The sequence below is a fragment of the Erythrolamprus reginae genome, chromosome 9, assembly GCF_031021105.1.
Source record: "Erythrolamprus reginae isolate rEryReg1 chromosome 9, rEryReg1.hap1, whole genome shotgun sequence".
NCBI classification, from domain to species: Eukaryota; Metazoa; Chordata; class Lepidosauria; order Squamata; family Dipsadidae; genus Erythrolamprus; species Erythrolamprus reginae.
The window spans coordinates 40,510,620-40,524,430 of record NC_091958.1 but is presented as its reverse complement, the minus strand read 5'-3'; the positions used below and the strand labels follow the sequence as shown (position 1 = coordinate 40,524,430).

General features: G+C 45.2%; 1 protein-coding gene across 6 annotated transcripts in view; it reads right to left on the bottom strand.

Annotated features, from left to right (window-relative positions):
• Nucleotides 1–13,811, bottom strand: part of ARHGAP17 (Rho GTPase activating protein 17) — a 100,979-nt gene that overhangs the window by 42,097 nt on the left and 45,071 nt on the right. The window lies entirely within an intron of this gene.

Below are 13,811 nucleotides of genomic sequence, written 5' to 3'. Positions count from 1 at the left end.
GAATGATGTTTAGTGATGGGCAGTCTGAGCACTGAGCATATTGTTGTTGTGTGAATGTTCTATTATTACTATAAAAATCAATAAAAAATTCTATTTAAAAAAAGAGGACTATTGTATACCCAAATTTACCTGACCTTTTAGCTGTCCTTTCGGTCTGCTCCCTTTCATCCCCAAGCTATGCAGCTACATAATGCTGCTTCCTCAGTTCTATGTGCTTGGAAGCCAGCTGGGTGACTTAGGGCTCCTCACTGTCTTAGACTGTTGTAGCCCAACCTGCAGCCAGAGCCTTCGGAACCTCCAGCACCCCTTGGCAGCGATGGGAAAGGATGGCCAATTAGCCTGCAGCTCTACTCTCGAGGAGACCTCCTTCCGAATAAACCTCCTTGCCTTTTGGCAGCCCTGCGTTCTCTTGCAAGGAGAAGCCCCTCCTTTCCTGAATGCAAGAGAATGGAGGGCTGCCAGAAGTCAAGTCGATAAATTCTTATTACGGTCACAGACCAGCAAATTGTCAATCCAAAAAGTGCATCCCGCACCTGTGGGAATAATGCTAAAGAAGATGATGATAATAATAATAATTCCTTCCCTGTTATGGGCTAGCCACCGAAAGAGACACACAATTCCAACAGTTGTTGCTGTCAGGAACCGTCAAAGAACAAGAAGGGAAGCCCAGTCGGCCTGGGGAAAACTCCGAAGGCCTTTGAGTCAGAGCTGTTGGCAGAGATTATGTTTGAGAGCCATAAGCCATTTAACTGTATTTACGGAAACAGATGACATACTTCCTTCTGTTGGAAAGGACTCTGGAAATGATGAACATGCTTGGGAGAATTTGCCAAAGAACAGAAGCATTTGGCAAAAGGCACAGCGCAGAAAGTTGGGCATAAGACAAAAGTTGGAAGTTTCTGTCCAGCAAGTGGATGAATAAGCAATTCCGCCTGGGCATCACAGAACCAACAAAGCCATGCCTGCAAAAAATGTTTGCCAATAGTTGGAGAGAAGAATTCCTGGCTTCCCTCCATCTCCACGCCTCCAAATATTTCTTTGGATTACCAAGGCAACAAAATAGGAGAATGCAGGGAAGACTTGAGGAAAAAAATATGCAGATATTTAAACAGGAATACAGTGGTACCTCTACTACACGAACTTAATTCGTTCGGTGATCAGGTTCTTAAGTAGAAAAATTTGTAAGAAGAAGCAATTTTTCCCATAGGAATCAATGTAAAAGCAAATAATGCATGCGATGAGGGAGGGTGGAGGCCCTGTTTCCTCCCAGGAGATTCGTAGAGAGGCCCTATGGAGGCTTCTCCCCACCTTTTCCAGCCCTGTTTCCTCCCAGGAGATTCCTAGACAGGCCCCACGGAGGCTTCTCCCTGCCTTTTCCGGTTACAGTTTTGGAGGCTCGGGTTTCTCCGTACTGAAGGAGCGGGTCCAGCAGTCACATGGGTTGCTCATGTCCAATCCGGTGGAACTGAGCCTAGTGTTAAAAAAGCTTGCCGGATCCGCCCCTTCCCCAGAATTCGCTCAGTTCGCATATCCTGCGGTTGTATTGTGATAGCTCGTTCAACATTCTAACACCTTCCCTTCGATCTTTTCCTTCAAAAGTAGTAAGAATTGTTTTACCATTATTATTTACTTGCACTATAGCGCCAGCCGTTTGTGGCTCGGCTTTTTTCCTTTGGAGAAGTTGCGGTTTCGTTTTCCCCCGGCGGTTTTGCCGTGTACGATCCCCGCTGCCGCTTGTGGATTCCTTTAATCCTTTGGCCTGGAGGTCTTGGTGCAAGTATTGATTTATTGATTTATTGATTCATTATTGTGTATTATTAAAGGGCTTAAGAAATACCTCCTGCGGAGTGAGACGTCTTGCTAGTCTCCTGGACTTAGTCGATCGCTTCCCCTTTAAAAAATATTACGGAGCGATTTTTCGGCGCGAAGGCCTTCGCGCCCTTTTTAAATTTAGGCCTCTCGTGTTGGCCTCCTGCCAGCCGCGTAGGCCTCAGTCCACCGCGTGGATCCCGGAGCGGGCCTTGGGACGCCCAGGCTTAATTCTCCACCGGCTAAGCCTCCAACCAGAGTGCCTTGGTTTACTTAATTATAAAGTTTAGGGAGGCTGGCCCCGCTGGATTTGGGGACACGAACTCTGGGTTTGCCCAGATTGCCCTCAAGTCTCAGCAGCTTCGAGGCCTCGAAGCAGGATCCATTCCTCTTGGGAAGTCCTTGAAATTCTTCTCCTTAATTATTCAGTTATTGGCTCAGCCTTGTCTTCTGTTAATTGTCAGACTATGGCTACTTTTCCCAAGAGAGGCACAACTAAAGGTCCCAGAGAGGCCAGGCCTACAGGCGATGAGATTACTAGTATCCCCCAGGCCTCTTCCTCCTCTTCTCCAGGGGCCCGCCCCTCGACCAAGGTCACCAGGGCCGAGAAGAGAAGGGACCTAGCCCTACAAAGAATCCATGACAAATCAGCAAAACGTTTGAAAGTACAGGCCCAAGTACTCAGTAGTCAAGACCCCCCAGAGGCTTCTAGTCTACCTCCTTCTGGGGTCCCTGTGTTATCTCTGGATGAGCCTAACCTAGACAGACCCCAACCTAACCTATGGGGCATAGGTCCAGAGGAACCAGATATTATTGAAGATTCCCCCCAGCCAGGATCCTCCCAGGCCTTTAGGGATTCTTCTGCCATTCCTGCTGATATTTCTAGTTTACCTCCTGAGTTCCAATCTATTTTTGCTGTGTTGTCCAAGGCCATTGATGCCAAACTCTCCACCATCAATGAGCTTCCCTTACCTCCTCCTCCTCCTCGTCCCTCCCGCCCCTTGGGTTCTTCCCCAGCGGTTAGAGCTCCTATTCAGGATGATTCAGATTCCTCTCAGGACGAATATGAGGATATGGAGGATGATGAGGATCCCTTTCAAGGCCTCTCAGATGATGAGGAATCCCAAATAAAGGTTCCTTCTCCAATTACTATTTTTCCTTCTCAATTATTCAAATCTCTCCTCCTCAAAGCTAGAATTTCTACGGGATTAGCGGCCCAGGAGAAACAAGCCCCCACTTCCACTGATCCCCCGGAGGAGAATTTACCTTACTTCACAGAGGAACAGGAGGATAACGAGGTAATTCCTATGCCTAAATTGTTTAAAGATGCTTTACTCAAACAGTGGGATTTCCCAGCCTCTGGCCTTAATCCCTCCACCAAGGACAGAAAGTTGTACAAACTTTCCTCTTCCTATGAAGAGCTTCTATCTTTCCCCAAACCGGATGAACCTGTCAAGATCCTTCACTCGGCAGCGGCTGTGCCAGGCGAAGCGGAGGAAGTCCTCCGCCCAGAGGACAAGCGGATTGAACAAATGCTCAAAAGAGGATTCACCGCAGATTCCTGGGCCATTAAAAGTTCTGCAGCAGCTTCCTTTTTCTCCAGAGCCATGCTTCTGTGGCTTCGTCAACTTCAACAGCATATTCCTCCCGATGACTTGAGAGGTCAACAAGACTTCAACAAGGTCTTTGCAGCTGCCCAGTACGTGGCTGATGCCACCTTGCAATCTACTAGATTTTCTGCTAAGTCTATTGCAGCTTCTACAACGGCAAGAAGACTCCTATGGATTCGCCCTTGGCAAGCGGGAGTACGCCAGAAGTGGCAGTTATCCCAGGGACCCTTATAGCGCGACCTTCTTTTCGGTGATCTTCTGGATCCACTCCTCACGGAAACCACGGACAAGAAGAAAGTTTTGGGTCCAACCACAAAAAAGGCTACCAAAACGCAGTCCTTTCGTCGCCCAGGGCGCCAGCAAGATCAAGCGGCTTCCTATCAGAGATCTCCAGGTCAGTATTCCCCCCGCTTTCGTTCCCAAGGTAGGAACTCCAGGGGCAGAGGTTTTCGCTTCCAAAGGGGAGCGTCCTCTAACAGGGCTTCAAAAAAACCTAGATGGTAATCTTTCCTCAATTCCCATAGGGGGTCGCCTAGCCCATTTCGCCTCTAATTGGCGTCTCACCTCCAAGGACCCCTGGGTCATTGACACTGTTCAAACAGGCCTTCTTTTAGAATTTATTTCTCCTCCCCCGAAACGTTTTATTTCCTGCCCTTCTCCCAGGTCCTCCTCAGATTGTAACCGTATGGAGGAGGCCATTTCTCATTTATTGTCCATCAGAGCCATTCAACCGGTTCCTTCCGGTCAGAAGGGCCTAGGTTTTTACTCCATCCTATTTATGGTTCCAAAGTCCTCCGGAGGTTGGAGAGCTATTTTGGATTTAAAGAAGCTAAACCTATTCATCAAATATAGGAAGTTTAAGATGCACTCCTTATCTTCTATTTTGGCCGCCATCCACACGGGAGATTTCATGGTCTCCTTAGACCTCACTGAGGCCTACCTCCACATTCCTATAGCCAAATGCCACAGAAAATTTTTACGTTTTTCCTTTCAAGGCAGGCATTTCCAGTATAGGGCGATGCCATTTGGCCTTTCCTCGGCCCCTCGGGTCTTTACAAAGCTCTTGGGGTCCCTGGCGGCCTATATCCGGGCGTCTCCCATCCACATTTTATGTTATCTTGATGATATTTTGATTCATGGGAACTCCCTAGAGAAAGTGAAAACAGACCTTTCTGTCACCATGTCAGTCCTTCAGGACCATGGATTTTCCATCAACTTTGATAAAAGTCACCTCCAACCTTCCACATCCATCTTACACCTGGGATCCATTATTAATTCAGAATCCTCCCAGGTTTTTCTCTCTCCCGAGAGAAAACTCAGTATAGGGGAGTTAATTTCTAACATTTTATCTAATTCTTCAGTATCCATAGTAACTCTGTCATCCCTTTTGGGGAAGATGGTGTCATGCATAGGCATCATTCCCTGGGCTCGCCTTCATGCTAGGGAACTCCAGTGGCTCCTATTACCCTTTCAGAGATCGGGGCACAGCAACTCAAATCGTCGCATTGTCATCCCACCAAGTGTTCGCAGATCCTTCAAGTGGTGGAAGTCTCCGGCCATGGACAAAGGATCCCCGTTCAGGTGCCCGGATCAATTTGTCATCACCACAGATGCCAGTCTATCGGGATGGGGCGCCCACGCCCAGGGGATGATAGCCCAGGGCACGTGGTCCCCGGAGGAAGCTTCCAGGCCAATCAATTGGCTAGAGTTAAGAGCCGTTTCCCTGGCTCTGAAGCATTTCTCTCCTCGCATTCCCAACCGGCACGTTCTCATTCTCACCGACAACATTGCCACAAAAAGCCATATCTGCAGACAGGGGGGCACGAGATCCAAGGCCCTCATGAGGGAGGCCCTCAAGTTAGGCCTTTGGGCGGAAAAACATCTTCGGTCGCTCCTAGCCGACCACATCTCGGGGAGCCTCAACGTCCAGGCGGATTGGCTATCTCGAGCAACGATAGACCCAGGAGAGTGGAACCTCCATCAAGACCTGTTCCATCAAATCAGCCTCAGATTCGGCCTACCAATCCTGGATCTCTTCGCGACCAATGCGAACGCCCAACTCCCTCGCTTCTTTTCCAGATTTCCATCCCCGGGAGCGGAAGCAATCAATGCCCTCCGGAGTCCATGGCCTCCAGGCCTACTCTACGCATTTCCTCCAATTCCAATTCTCCCGGACGTGATTCACAAGGTCCTCACCGAGAGGGCCCGAGTAATCTTAATCGCCCCTCATTGGCCCCGCCGGCCCTGGTTCGCGGATCTCCAACAGCTGTCCGTCCAGGACCCTTGGCGACTCCCCGTTTCGGGGGATATGCTGCGGCAGGGGGCCTCATTCCATCCAGACCCGGAGTGGTTCCACCTCACCGCCTGGCTGTTATCAGGAGAGACTTAGAACTGCGTGGTCATGACCCCGATTCAGTGGAGGTCATTTTAAAGGCCAGAAGGGGTTCGACCAATCGAATCTACGACCACACGTGGTCCAAGTTTCACCAGTGGTGTCTACAGGAAGGTCTCTCTCCTCTGTGCATCCCCTTACACAGAATCATTTCCTTCCTTATGCAAGGCTTCCATAAAGGACTTTCCACCAGCACCCTCCGGCGTCATCTGGCAGCCATTTCATCTGTCCTAGGGGGTCCCCGCAGACAGCCTCTCCGATCCTTCCCTGAAGTTCAGGAATTCCTCAAGGGCATAGCCAACCTCAGACCTTCCAAGGTCCACAGGTATCCATCCTGGGATTTGCCACGGGTTCTCCATTCCCTCACGCAGGCACCATACGAACCCCTAAAATCGGCGTCCCTCAGGTACCTATCCTTTAAGGTAGCATTCCTGGTGGCTATTACCTCTGCACGACGCATTTCGGAGTTGGCTGCCCTCTCAATCAGGCAGGACCTTTGTCAATTTCATCAGGACAAGGTAGTCTTGCGACTGGACCCCACCTTCTTACCCAAGGTCAGTTCCATGTTCCACAGAACTCAGGATATTGTCCTACCATCCTTCTGCCTCCAACGAGACCATCCCTTGGCAATTAGATGGCACACCCTGGATCTTATTAGAGCGCTGAGAATCTATATCCAACGCACTGGACCCTTTCGGAGGTCAGAAGCACTGTTTATAGCCTATCACCCCAGAGTCATGGGTGCCAAAGTGTCTTCAACAGTAATAGGCCGTTGGATCAGAGGGACTATATCTAAGGCCTATGAATCGGCCTCCCTCTCAGTCCCAAGGAACATCACAGCGCATTCCACCAGGAGCGCAGCCACCTCGGCCGCTTGGGCGACTCAAGCCCCGTTGGAGGAGGTCTGCAAAGCAGCCACTTGGGCCTCGCCAAATTCCTTCATCAGGCACTACAAGATTGATGCTTACGCTTCAGCGGACGCTGCCTTCGGCAGAAGGGTACTCCAATCCGTTATCTCACACGATAGCAATCTAATCCCTCCCTAGGGACCATCTATTGGGTATGTCCCATGTGACTGCTGGACCCGCTCCTTCAGTACGGAGAATAGGCGTTGATTGCTTACCTGAACGCCTCTTCTCGTACGGTGAGCGGGTACAGCAGTCACTTCCCGCCCTTGTATGTGTCTTCTTTACCTTCTATAATCCTTTTTCCTCTAACAATAAGAGTTGAACACTACAGAGCTTCACAGCTGAGCCTAGTCTATGGATTCGCGAATTCTGGGGAAGGGGCGGATCCGGCAAGCTTTTTTAACACTAGGCTCAGTTCCACCGGATTGGACATGAGCAACCCATGTGACTGCTGTACCCGCTCACCGTACGAGAAGAGGCGTTCAGGTAAGCAATCAACGCCTATTTTAAGTAGAAAATGGTTCTTGAGAAGAGGCAAAAAAAATCTTGAACCCCCGGTTGTTATCTAGAAAAGTTCTTAAGTAGAGGCGTTCTTAGGTAGAGGTACCACTGTATTGATAAATCTGTTATCCTTTCCCTGCTCCTCTGATTTGGGTAGAACATGACCTAACTTAAATGCCTGAAGAAAAGCTGAATTGTAACATTAGTCGAAGAAAAAAAGCTTAACACTTTCACTTCATGCTTATAAAGTGAACATCCCCAAATTTGTAAGGTGGTATCTAGTAAGCACAGAATAAACAGGAGAGAATTGATGGTATGGGACCTGATGATCTTGGGGAGTCTTCAAAGAAGCTTGTCTTCTTCTTTTTCTGCTTCATGGAAGGAAATACTTAAGAACTATAACAGAAGTGATTAATGCTTTAATCTTACCAAATATATGTCTCAGCCTCTCAGAATATTTGGTACTACAGTAATACCTCATGATACGAACTTAATTGGTGCAAGGAGGAGGTTTGTAAGACGAAAGGTTCGTAAGACGAAAGGTTCGTAAGACGAAACATTGTTTCCCATAGGAAACAATGTAAAGTCAATTAATCCGTGCAACCAAAAAAACCCCCGCAAAAAAACGGCTTTTGGCGACTGCTGGGAAGCCGCGCGGCTGTTTTAAAAGGTCGCAGCCGGCCTGGGGGGCTTCCCAGCACCCCCCTGAACCCTGAACCCGGGTTCGGGGGGGTGCTGGGAAGCCCCCCAGGCTGGCTGCGACCTTTTAAAACAGCCGCGCGGCTTCCCAGCTGTCTCCTGAAGCCGAACGCCAAAGCCGAACTTCCGTGTTCGGCTTCGGGAGACAGCTGGGAAGCCGCGCAGCTGTTTTAAAAGGTGACAGCCGGGCTGGGGGGCTTCCCAGCAACATCCCGAACCGAACCCGGGGTTCAGAAAAATTTTGCCCCTTCTTACGAACTTTGTTCGAGTTACGAACCGGCGTTCGGGAGGCTTCTGGGAAGCCCCGCCGCCCGCTGTCACCTTTTAAAACAGCCGCGTGGCTTCCCAGCAGTCTCCGAACGCCGGTTCGTAACTCGAAAAAAGTTCGTAAGAAGAGGCAAATTTTTTCTGAACCCCGGGTTCGTATCACGAGTTGTTCGTAAGACGAGGGGTTCGTATCTTGAGGTACCACTGTACTTCTGGAACAGTTTCTAGTGTCAATTTTATTTGGGTAATATGCAAAACGTCAATGCATACATTCACATTTCTGGTTATGGGCACCAGATTGTTAAGTTCTTGGCAGGTTTTCCAGAGTGAAAATCCTGAGTGCCAGCAAAGACAATATCCAGAATCTGCAGCAATAGCTGAAGGATGGGAAAAGAAGTCACTCTCTACATGCAACTACAATTGGCGGGACTATAAAGGGAGCTTTGCTCATCAACTCTTCCTTTCCAAAGTTCAAATAGATTTAGCTGAAGGTTGTGAGCATAACCTTAGAGGCATCTTGGCGACTTTGGTGTGCGTGAAAGGGACCCCATGGAAGTTTGAATATGATAAAGGTTTCTGCACTTCCTGAATCTCAGCTCGTGTTTATATTTTATTCGAATCTGCACAGCTGCAAGGTTAGACGTGGAATAATATCCCAGACTGATGTATCTAATCATAAGGTTATGAGAGGGATTGAAACAGGAAAGGTGTAAGAATGTTGTGCCTCTTTCTTTCTTTCTTTCTTTCTTTCTTTCTTTCTTCCTTCCTTCCTTCGCGTTATATGCCACTCTTCTCCAAGGACTCAGGGCAGTTTGCGTTAGTGCTATATACATAACTGGTTGGGTTTGGCAATATATAAACAAACTAACAATGCATGTTTAAATGTATTGAAACACTATTGCTTTTACAGTTAGCGTTGCGGGTTGCCATAAGAGGGAGCCAGAAGTGTTATTCTCTCTATGATTATTTCTCTGATTATGAATGAGCCGGGGTGGCGCAGCAGGTAGAGTGCTGTACTGCAGGCCACTGAAGCTGACTATAGATCTGAAGGTCAGCGGTTCAAATCTCATCACCGGCTCAAGGTTGACTCAGCCTTCCATCCTTCCGAGGTGGGTAAAATGAGGACCCGGATTGTGGGGGCAATAGCCTATCTCTGTTAAAAAAAGTGCTATTGCTAACATGTTGTAAGCCGCCCTGAGTCTAAGGAGAAGGGCAGCATAAAAATCGAATGAATGAATGAATGAATGAATGAATGAATGAATAATTCTCTGTAACTGCTGTGTGTTATATGCTGGTTTATGTATTTGTAAGCTGAACAAGTAAGACTTATAGTATTGTATATGTATTGCCTTATTTAACTGTGTATGACTAGTTCTCGACTAAGATGTTTGCCAAAGCAAATAATATTTTATACACTTAATGTATCTGTGGTTTGTCTGACTGAACCATTACTCGCATCTCTGGACTATCAGTTGGATATGTGCTAGAACTTTACATTTCCTCTGCGCATGTGCATCCTTGATAACTCAGGGGTGACTCTGCTTACTCCTTAACACTTTATGAGCAACATTTGGAAAGAATATTGTGGATTTTTGCTCTTCAGTGAGTTGCTGAGAAAAGCGCCAGTATGTGGGAAAAAAGCCACTGGACCTTTCCTGACTTAGAGACAGCATATAATAAATTGAATGTGCTTCAGTTATATAATACTTCAAACAAATATACAGTTGAAACATTTGCTGAATGGAGAAAGAATGGAATGTGATGGAAAGAAAATGTGTGTGGGAATCAGTGGAATGTTTCAAAAATAGTTCAGCACCGAGCAAGGAATAAGGCAAAAATCCCTGGTGGTTGTTTAATTTATTTACAGGTTTATAATAAATTCTACATGCTTATGGTGACACTAGAAATACATTGATTGGGAATGCAAATGTATGGGTACTCTTATATGCAGCTGATTCCATGCTATGGTTGAGGACCTAAATCCAAGGTATCAAAGTCATGCCCCCCCTCCCCGGGCCAGATGTGTCATGCGCTGGCCACCCCTATCCCCATTTTAGTGAAGGGGGGAAAAGTCATAATATGTCATGTGATGCCAGGCTACTGCGAGTTTGACACCCATGATCTAAATCAGGGGTCTCCAACCTTGGCAACTTTAAGACTTGTGGACTTCAACTCCCAGCTTTGCTGGCTGAGGAATTCTGGGAATTGAAGTCCGCAAGTCTTAAAGTTGCCAAGGTTGGAGACTCCTAATCTAAATGATTTGCAAGTAATTATTAGATAGAATAAGGACTATGAATCTGAGAATTAATGTATGCAAAACCAATACCGCTGAGTTTGACATGAAAAATGAACAAAGGCAACTCATATAATAATAATGATAAACTAGAGCAATTAGGTAATTTTGAAATAACAGAAAATATTTATAGCTCAGGTTTTAGATTTTGGGCATGGTTTGCTCTCCAAGCTTGCTTCAATGTAGTTTCCGAATGTTTCGTTACCAAACTAGGTAACAGCATCAGCAGGATTTTCTGGTCCTATTCTCCTTAGTTTATAAATGTCTTGTGTGCCAGTGTGATTAGTTGGTTGTTTGGTTGGTGGTTCGTTTGAAGCTACATTTAAATTCTGAACAACTGATTGGTTCTCTTATTGATTGGTCATTTAAATGGTCTGGTTTCTTACGTAGTCATACTCTGGATCTAAATCAATATGTTTGTTAATTGCTCCTTTGGTAGAATACCAGCTTTCCATAAATTCACCTGTGTGGCAGGTGCTGGAATGAGTTTGGTTCCTGGGACATGCTTGGGATAAACATATATCCATCCTAAAATAAAATACTGTATAGGTAATAGCTTAAGGGCAGACTAGATGGACCAGGAGGTCTTTTTCTGCCATCAATCTTCTATGTTTCTATGTTTCCTTCCCAATCAAACTGGTGTTGTTTATTATCAATGATGTTTGAGATCAAGGATTTTTGGTCCTGTTGCTTAACTGCTAATTGATGTTCGTGAACTCTTGTTTTCAATTACCTTTCTGTTCGTCCCACATAGAACTGGTTACAATGATTGCAATCAAATGTGTATACTACCTTGCTGGTGTCTTCCTTCTGTAGTTTGTCTTTGACTTTAGAAAGCTCTTTTCTGAGTGTAAATGTGGATTGTGAGCTATCATTATTCCTAAAACCTGCAGTATTGTGGTAGCTATTTCAGAAGTTCCTTTGATGGAGTATGGCAGAACCTGTTTTTGTGTTGAGGTTGGCTGTGTATTTTGTCAGGGTTTGGATGACAAAGATTGCTTTATGAAATTTTTGGGATAGCCACTGTGAAGAAAAACATCAAAAATGTGTTTCTCTTCTGCATTTCTTAGTGGCTCGGTGCTTCACTGTGTTCTGGCATTTTTGAAAAGGGTCTGGATGCAGCTTGTCTTGTGTGCAATGGGGTGGCTGCTTGTGAAATTTAGAATCTGCTCTGTATGTATGTATTTTTGGTACACAGGTTGTTAAATAGGCGATTGTTCTGTATCTTGGCAGGAGGTTTATTATGGTGAGAAAATAAATGAATAGCATTAGCATTTAGACTTACTGTATATACCGCTTCTTAGTGCTTTTGCAGCCCTCTCTAAGTGGTTTACAGAATCAGCCTCTTTCCCCCAACTATCTGGGTCCTCATTTTACCCACCTCGGAAGGATGGAAGGCTGAATAAACTTTGAGCCAGTAGTGAGACTTGAACTGCTGAACTGCAGCTAGCAGTTAGCTGAAGTAGCCTACAGTGCTGTCCTCTAACCACTGTGCCACTTCAGAAGAATTCTGAAGACATGCAAGTGCCTCCAAAAGGTACTTTGCTCTATTCTGTGAAATAAATGTTGTTAAAATAAGCAAAAATAGCTGCCTACAAAGATGCGCTTCTACCTGGTTATGATGAAAGTCAGAGTTGGGCTTTCAAGAAAAACCAATGAAGAGATAAAGAATAAATGAGTGCCAAATGAGTGTGGACTGAAAACGAAAATTAGAAGAAAGAACCATTTGCTACCTCCTGCTGGCTTACTCTTTGATTTTGTTGGAAGCCAGTAAATGGAAGCAGAATGTTGTAGAGCAGTGTTTTTCAACCAGTGTGCCGTGGCACACTAGTGTGCCGCGAGACATGGTCAGGTGTGCCGCGAAGCTCAGAGATAAAGAAAGCAAAAGAGAGAGAAAGAAAGAAAGCAAGAGAGAGAGAAAGAGTGAGAGAGAGAGAAAGAGAACAAGAGAGAAAGAAAGCAAGAGAGAGAAAGAGGGAGAGAGAGAGAAAGAGAACAAGAGAGAAAGCAAGAGAGAGAAAGAAAGAAAAAGAGAACAAGAGAGAAAGAAAGCAAGAGAGAGAGAAAAGATCAAGAGAGAAAGAAAGAAAGAGAGAGAGAAAGAGAACAAGAGAGAAAGAAAGCAAGAGAGAGAAAGAAAGAAAAATAAAGAGAATAAGCGAGAAAGAAAGCAAGAGAGAGAGAAAGAGAACAAGAGAGAAAGAAAGCAAGAGAGAAAGAGAACAAGAGAAAGAAAGAGAGAGAGAAAGAGAGGGAGGGAAGGAGAGAGAGACATAGAGGGAGGGAGAGAGAAAGAGAGCAAAACAGAGAGGAAGGAAGGAAGAGAAAGAAAGAGGGCTGGAGAGAGAGAGAAAGAAAGAGGAAGGACAGGAGGGAAAGGAGGGAGAAAGAAATCGAAGGGGAGGAAGAGAGAGAATTTTTTTGTTCACACTTTTTTTAACACACCCCCCCCCCGCTCAATGTGCCCCAGGGTTTCATAAATGTAAAAAATGTGCCGCGGATCAAAAAAGGTTGAAAATCACTGTTGTAGAGAACATGTTACTGCAGAGAAATTAGAATAGCTGTATATACCAGGACAAGTCATAACTTCCACTCATTCAGTGCTGTTGTTAAGTTCGAGCAAGTGACTGTTAAACCACCTATAATTTATTTGGTTCATTGTTATTTATTTATTTTATTTATTAGATATGTGTGTAGATTTATGGTACTTGTTCTTTTCTAAATATAAAATAATGTTGTTTATCCACAAAAAGGAATATTGTAATAAGTTTACAGATGTGTACATCTTAAATGCCAGTTTATTATCCTGGTGCAGCTTAACAGAAGACATAAATGAGAGGATAAAAAGAAAGGAAGAACAATATCTATGATACAACTGTCCTCTGGGGAACATACAAATACATTTTTTGAAAAAAACAAACATTGCAACGTACATCTGCAAATGCATTTTTTTCCACATGGGTAGACACAGCTTCATGCTCCAACACCACCAAAACATTTTACTCTGCAATAAGCCAATAAGATTCAAAACAGTTATTTCTCACTTTCTCACCAGCTTTAGACGAAGCTAACGTTTTTGAACTTTGTTTCAGCTGGTGTGCAATTTGAAAAAAAAAAGCCTCTTCTGTCTTTAAATGACATAACTTGCTTTCCCCACTCAACATTTCAAAAAAGCAGCAATAAAAATCCCAAAGGATATAAAAATATTCCCAAAGAGGAAGAGGTTATTAAGAAAATATTAGATTGCGCTGAAATGGATATGATGACAAGACGGTTAAATAACCAAGAAGAATCAGAATTTTATGTGATTTGGAATAAAGTGTATATATGGA